The sequence below is a fragment of the Mustela nivalis genome (genome assembly GCF_964662115.1).
Source record: "Mustela nivalis genome assembly, chromosome: 4".
In the NCBI taxonomy this organism is placed as follows: Eukaryota; Metazoa; Chordata; class Mammalia; order Carnivora; family Mustelidae; genus Mustela; species Mustela nivalis.
This window is the reverse complement of record NC_139023.1, coordinates 10,316,135-10,323,360: the sequence shown is the minus strand read 5'-3', so window position 1 is coordinate 10,323,360 and position 7,226 is coordinate 10,316,135. Positions and strand designations below refer to the sequence as shown.

The following is a 7,226-nucleotide window of genomic DNA, read 5'->3' as shown; positions in this document are numbered from 1 at the left end:
AGTTAATAAATTAATATTTTTTAGAGACACAGAGAGAATGTGCACATACAAGTACAGTGTGGGGGCCGTGTTAGGGAGGGGCAGAGAGACAGGGAGAGAATCTTAAGCAGACTCCATGTTGAGCATGGAGCAGGATGCCAGACCCCATCTCAAAATCCTGAGGTCATGGTCTGAGCTGAAACCAAGAGTTGGATGCTTAACTGACTGAGCCCCCCAGGTACTCTAGGAATAACATTTTAATAGTAAGATGTTCATTTACATGAAAATAATTTTCCTATTCAGCCAAGGTAATGAAGATAGTCTAGAAAGTGGTTCAGAGATAGGAGAATACAAGTCTGTTACTTTGGTTTTTTCTTGTCTTGATCAAATTCTTCTTCCCAAAATCCTGAAGTATTATTTTAAGATAGTTTCTGTCCATACTCAAGCACTTACTTTGAAAACTCCTTAAGACTAGACATCATTGGGTAGCCGTTGTGTGAAGATGGAGTTTCCCAGAGGAAATGACAATTACCTGACGATCACAGGGCCCTCGCACCCCTTCCTGTCAGGGGCCGAGACATTCCATACACCAAGCTTGGGAGATGAGGAATTTGAAATCCCACCTATCTCTTTGGATTCTGATCCCTCACTGGCTGTCTCAGATGTGGTTGGCCACTTTGATGACCTGGCAGACCCCTCCTCCTCTCAGGATGGCAGCTTTTCAGCCCAATATGGGGTCCAGACATTGGACATGCCTGTGGGCATGACCCATGGCTTGATGGAGCAGGGCGGGGGGCTCCTGAGTGGGGGCTTGACCATGGACTTGGACCATTCTATAGGAACTCAGTATAGTGCCAACCCACCTGTTACAATTGATGTACCAATGACAGACATGACATCTGGCTTGATGGGGCATAGCCAGTTGACCACCATTGATCAGTCAGAACTGAGTTCTCAACTTAGTTTGAGCTTAGGGGGTGGCACCATCTTGCCACCTGCCCAGTCACCTGAGGATCGTCTTTCAACCACCCCTTCACCTACTAGTTCACTTCATGAGGATGGTGTTGAGGATTTCCAGAGGCAACTTCCCAGCCAGAAGACAGTTGTGGCGGAAGCAGGAAAAAAGCAGAAGGCCCCAAAGAAGAGAAAAAAGAAAGACCCTAATGAACCTCAGAAGCCAGTTTCAGCATATGCTTTATTCTTCCGTGATACACAGGCTGCCATCAAGGGACAGAATCCCGATGCCACTTTTGGGGAGGTTTCAAAAATTGTGGCCTCCATGTGGGATAGTCTTGGAGAGGAGCAAAAACAGGTATATAAGAGCAAAACTGAAGCTGCCAAGAAAGAGTATCTGAAGGCTCTGGCTGCATATAAAGACAATCAAGAATGTCAGGCCACTGTGGAAACAGTAGAATTGGATCCAGTGCCACCGTCACAGACTCCTTCTCCACCTCCTATGGCTACTGTTGACCCAGCATCTCCAGCACCCGCCTCAACAGAGCCCCCTGCCCTCTCCCCTTCCATTGTTGTTAACTCTACTCTTTCCTCATATGTGGCAAACCAGGCATCTTCTGGGGCTGGGGGTCAGCCCAATATCACCAAGTTGATTATTACCAAACAGATGTTGCCCTCTTCTATTACTATGTCTCAAGGAGGGATGGTTACTGTCATCCCAGCCACAGTGGTGACCTCCCGGGGGATCCAACTAGGCCAAACCAGTACAGCCACTATCCAGCCCAGTCAACAAGCCCAAATTGTCACTCGCTCAGTGTTGCAGGCAGCAGCAGCAGCCGCTGCTTCTATGCAACTGCCTCCACCCCGACTTCAACCCCCTCCACTGCAACAGATGCCTCAGCCCCCCACTCAACAGCAGGTGACCATTCTGCAGCAGCCTCCCCCACTTCAGGCCATGCAACAGCCTCCACCTCAGAAAGTTCGAATCAATTTACAGCAACAGCCGCCACCTCTGCAGATCAAGATTGTGCCCCCACCCACTCTGAAAATGCAGACGACCTTAGTCCCACCAGCTGTGGAAAGTAGTCCTGAGCGGCCTGTAAACAACAGCCCCGAGGCCCATACAGTGGAGGAAACTTCTCCTGAGACAATCTGTGAGATGATCACAGATGTAGTTCCTGAGGTTGAGTCTCCTTCTCAAATGGATGTTGAATTGGTGAGTGGGTCTCCTGTGACACTCTCACCCCAGCCTCGATGTGTGAGGTCCGGTTGTGAGAACCCTCCCATTGTGAGTAAGGACTGGGACAATGAGTACTGCAGCAATGAATGTGTGGTAAAGCACTGCAGGGATGTCTTCTTGGCCTGGGTGGCTTCTAGAAATTCAAACACAGTGGTATTTGTGAAGTAATCCTTCCTGTTCTCCAAGCCAGTCAAGACTTATCTGCTGGAAACATGTCTAAGAGCCTCTTTAAAAAAAAAAAAAAAGCTGGGCTTCTGGTAGTGCCTGATTTCAACCCATGATGGTCCTTCATGCTTCTTCCCTTTTCTGTCTCTTCAGGAGGGGCCATACTTTGGAGCAAGGCTATTGAGTTTGCTATAATCTGGAACTGCTTTTTACTTTAAAGTACAGAGATACCAGTGATAATAGCAGAGGAAAGGGTGAAGGGAATATGAACAAGCAGAATATAGGTGGTGCTGGTGGGGGGTTGTTTGAGGAAACTCGGGATAATTGTCATAGGACACGCCTAAACAATTTTTAAAATGATGGGAGAATACTCGGTTTTGAAAAAAAAAAAAAAAAAGACTAGACATCATTATCCACCTGTTCTAAATTTCCAGAAGCTGAGGTGGGTAAACAAGTCAGCCAAGGATTTAGAGTTTCACTATGCTCAGTTTAGTTTTCCAAGAAATAAAAATAAAAGAGCCATTTAGAGAAACTCATTCAGATGATTAGAAGCTAAGTTGGCAGATGATAATGAAGAAGGAGAAGAGGGATGTCTGAGTGACTCAGTTGGTTAACCATCTGCCTTTGGCTCAGGTCATGATCCCAGGATGCTGGGATCCAGCCCTGTGTCAGGCTTGCTCCCCTCTGTTCAGGGGAGCCTGCTTCTCCCTTTCCCCCTCCCCCATACTCCGCTTGTGCCCTCTCTTGCTCTGTCTCAAATAAATAAAATCTTAAAAAAAGAAAAAGAAACAGAAACAGTATGCCTATTAGAGTAATATTTCTACCTTTATATAATTTCAAATTATTATTAAAAATTAGAAAATACAGGGCACCTGGGTGGCTCAGTTGCTTAAGTATCTGCCTTTGGCTTAGACCATGACTCCAGGGTCCTGGGATTGAGACCTGCGTCTGGCTTCCTGCTCAGCAGGGAGCCTGCTTCTCCCTCTACTTGCTTCTCCCACTGCCTGCCACTGCCCCTTCTTGTGCTCTTTTTCTCTGACAAATAAACAAAATATTTTTTAAAAATTAGAAAATACAAAAGCAAGAAGGAAAAATGTCATGCACAGAATATTACTGTTGTGGGGAGCTTTCACCTTAAAAAGTCACTGAGGAAGGATGTGACATTTCATTGGGAAATAAAGATGTAGGGCACATGTACAGCAACATTTTCACAAGACTGTAATTTTATCACTTTAATCAGATTGCTTTCCTAAAACCAGCTTTTAAAAAAATGGCAGTGTGGCTGAGTAAAGAGGTAATTTTGGTAGGCAGACAGAGGGTGGGACTAGGAATTTTTATAGAGAGAATCATGAAGGTGCCAAAGCAGGGAGCCCAGAGCCCAGGAGCAGTAGAACCAAGAACCAACCCACCCGCACTTGGGAATGGTGCTTCTTACTGTGGGCCTTGCTCACTCTCCTCTTAGACACTTAGACATTTTTTTTTTTTTGACACTTAGACATTAAAAAAAAAAAAAATTATTTGACAGAGTGAGACAGCCAGAGAGGAACACAAGTAGAGGGGGGCGTGAGAGGGAGAAGCAGGCTGCCCACTGAGGAGGGAGCCCGATGCAGGACTCGATCCCAGGACTTCAGGTTCATGACCTGAGCCAAAGGTTTAACAAATGAGGCACCCATACACCTCAGACACTTAGACATTTAATTCTTTTCAAGTCAGTTCTTACACTACTTCCTCCTCTTTCTAGTACCATCTCCTACACAACTCTTCCACCACCTCAGCTCTCACAGAAATAATAAAATCACAACGATAATAGCACTAAAAGCAGCTACTGTTTGTATAGCACATTACAGCTGACAAATGCTTTCATATTATGATCTCACTTAATATGGATATTATCATGCATTAATTCAACTAATATTTAATAATTGCTGGCTAACTTTTTAAGTGAAATGAAGAGGCTGAAAGAATTAGGTATTATAATCCACATTTTATGCATGAGAACATAGTGTGTAGGAAAAAAAAACAAAGCTTTTACTTAAACTGAGGATTCAACTCTAGGACTTCTGACTTTAAGTATTCTAATTTTTTTCTATAGTACCTTGAACACTGAACTAAAGGGTTAATGAGCCCGAGTTTCTGTCATGAGAATCTTAGCACTCTATAAAAATAATTTGTTTCTGATGAAATTTTAATCCCTGACACTTGTTTGGACCTAATTTTAAATGAATACCATGTCCCCAATTCATTTTTTATATAAATACATTATGCTGATGGACACTGAAGAATTTCTTTGGTTCAGACATAATATCTTGCTATACAAAATCCAGGTGGCTTTTCTAAGATCCAAGAACAAAAATAGTAGATATTTTACTTTATTTTAATTTCTTACTCCTTATTTTTGACTATTCTATATATACATTTCATTAGAGCAAAATTTGTGTGTTTGTACAGGGCTGTATTCCCAGTATCTAGAATAGTCATCCATAGAATATGTTCAATAAATACTTGATAAATGAATGAAAACACATTGCTCTTTGTTGGTATGGAGGTAAAGATGCTTGTAGGGTGTTTTGTGTACATGATCCATTCAAGAGTTTAATCACCAGGCCAGACACTATGCTTGGAGCTGAGGAGTGAAGATAGATTGTGATCTGGTCACATAATTGTGTAAGTCAGGACTTTTAAATTGCAGGCAACAGAAATGCAATAAACTGTTTCATCAAAAAGAAAAATGAAATTCATCGGCTCAGATAGCTAGAAACTTTGAGAAATGTGGCTTTAGGTTTAGTGATGTCTTCTTCCTACACACTATTTTTTCACGTATAAAAAGAAGATTTTAACCCCTAATTCTTTACATGCTACAAGAGGTATCTGCCTGCTCTTCACTTCTGTGTTTTACTTTTCTTGTGACAACTTTCTTTTTAGGTGGGTTACCCTTGAAGGACATCAAGAAAGGAAAATAGTAGCCCTGCAATAATGTATACTTCTTACATACTTGTAGTTGATGACTACAACCTCTTTCTAGAGGGTTTGTGATGGAGATGAAAGACAGTGAGGATCTGGACTGGGTTAGTATCAATGAGAATGATAAAAAGTGAACCGACTTGAATGATACTTACAAAATAGAACTGACTGGATATAGAGGAAGAAGGAGAAGAAAAAGCCAAGAATGGCTCCAGTTTTTCAACCAGGGTCACCAGTAAACTATTTACTGAGACTGGAAACACTGAAGGTGGTCCAGATATTTTGAAGAAGATAAATTTAGTTTGGAATATATTGAGTTTGAGTTTTTTATAAGAATTTAATTATAATTTTAATTTCTCAATTGATACTTATTGTCTGAATGTAATTATAAGACTACCCCCCTTTGTGCTCAAAATTGTCTCACTCTGGCTGAGAAATTGTATAGCTCTCCTACTTAGGATGGTTTCCTTTTATCTCAGTAGCATTGGAGGTGAGACACAGGCACAGGTTTGAGGAAAGGAAAAGAATATGAAGTAGTAGCTATGGAGGATGAAGAGTAAGCTGACTAGAGCCCCAAAGGCTGTAAGATGGTACTTCAGGCCCAGCCAAGTTGGGGTTCTGATTTTCTAGAAGCACCACTGTATCTCTTGCACTGTACGATAACCTTCTAGGATCTGTATTAACGTGCCTTTTTCCAGGTCTGAAAGTTGACTCAGAAGTCATGTAACTTGCTCACATTCACAGTAAGGAAAGGTAGAACTTGGATTTGAACCCATATCCTTCTGATTCCAAAATGTGTATACTTAATTACTACCTTGCATATTTTTAGGTAGCATCAAGCACTACTTATGCCATTGACTTATAGCTGTTCCATGCTATATTATGTAAGCTTTCTTCGATTATGATGTAGAGGTATTATTGCTTTGATTATACACATATATGCACTTTCAATTCCAAATCTGTACAGGTACTTTGGAAAATACTCCTTTCACGGCATGTGTAAGTTTGGAAACAAAGCTAGGAGAGGGAAGATCTTAGGTTAGGACGACTGTCTGCTCTGAGTCGTAGGGTCACAACATACTGGACGGACCATTGGTTGTTGGGGGAGATCAATGGTGATATGTTACTCATAACAGTCATCACATGGCAATTTACATACCACTTGTATTTTAAAATAAAAAGAATTAGAGGCTATACAAAATTATTTTTTGCATATATATGGTAGGGCAGGGGCCAGCAATTCCATAAACAAACACATTATCTCCCTCCTTTCCATTAACAATGGATTGGGAAACACTTTCCACTTGTGAGGCTCCTGTGTGTATGCAGGGTAGGAGGGGTGGGGAAGGGAGGGAACAGATCTGCATTCTTTAGAGTGTTTAGGGAAAAAAACCCTGGAACTTCAAAGCTCTCATTGGCACTTGGTGTTGCCAAAGATAAATTCCTTATCATTTTGGGGAGAGATATAGATGTCATTTTGGTTTTTGGAGTAAACTTTTGCATGAACCTTGAGTTATGTGAAGAAGGTAAAATAAGATCCTATTTGAGAATGACGAATTTGGAAAAAAAGAAATCCAACTGCTCCACAAAACAACGTAAATGACTGTGTTTTCTGTGATCACAATAGCACGTCTGTAAGATTGTTATGGGGTTAGCTGGTCTGATTTCTCCTGAGAGGCTAGAACAAAGTAAAGATAGGTTTTCCTCAGTGGGATGAATGAATGGGCCCTAGGAATTCAGCTGAGAGTTGAGGAATGATGATTGATTCTAGGAGTAGGGTTTCCTACTGTTTTGTGCTGTAACTGCCTTATGTTTCTATAAACTTTGCATTTATTCAACAGGGCTTTACTGCATGTTTTACTGCGGTCTTTTGAAGAAAAAAGTCTCATGTCAGCTGTGTTTGTAGAAAGGAAGGCCGTGTCTAGTT

The 7,226-nt window shown here is 41.7% G+C and overlaps 1 pseudogene across 1 annotated transcript; it reads left to right on the top strand.

Moving 5' to 3' along the window:
* The first annotated feature begins 467 nt into the window (after positions 1-467).
* LOC309863288 (TOX high mobility group box family member 4 pseudogene) lies at positions 468-2,447 on the top strand (annotated as a pseudogene). The gene has a single exon. The product of its transcript is annotated as a TOX high mobility group box family member 4 pseudogene (transcript).
* Positions 2,448-7,226: the final 4,779 nt, after the last annotated feature.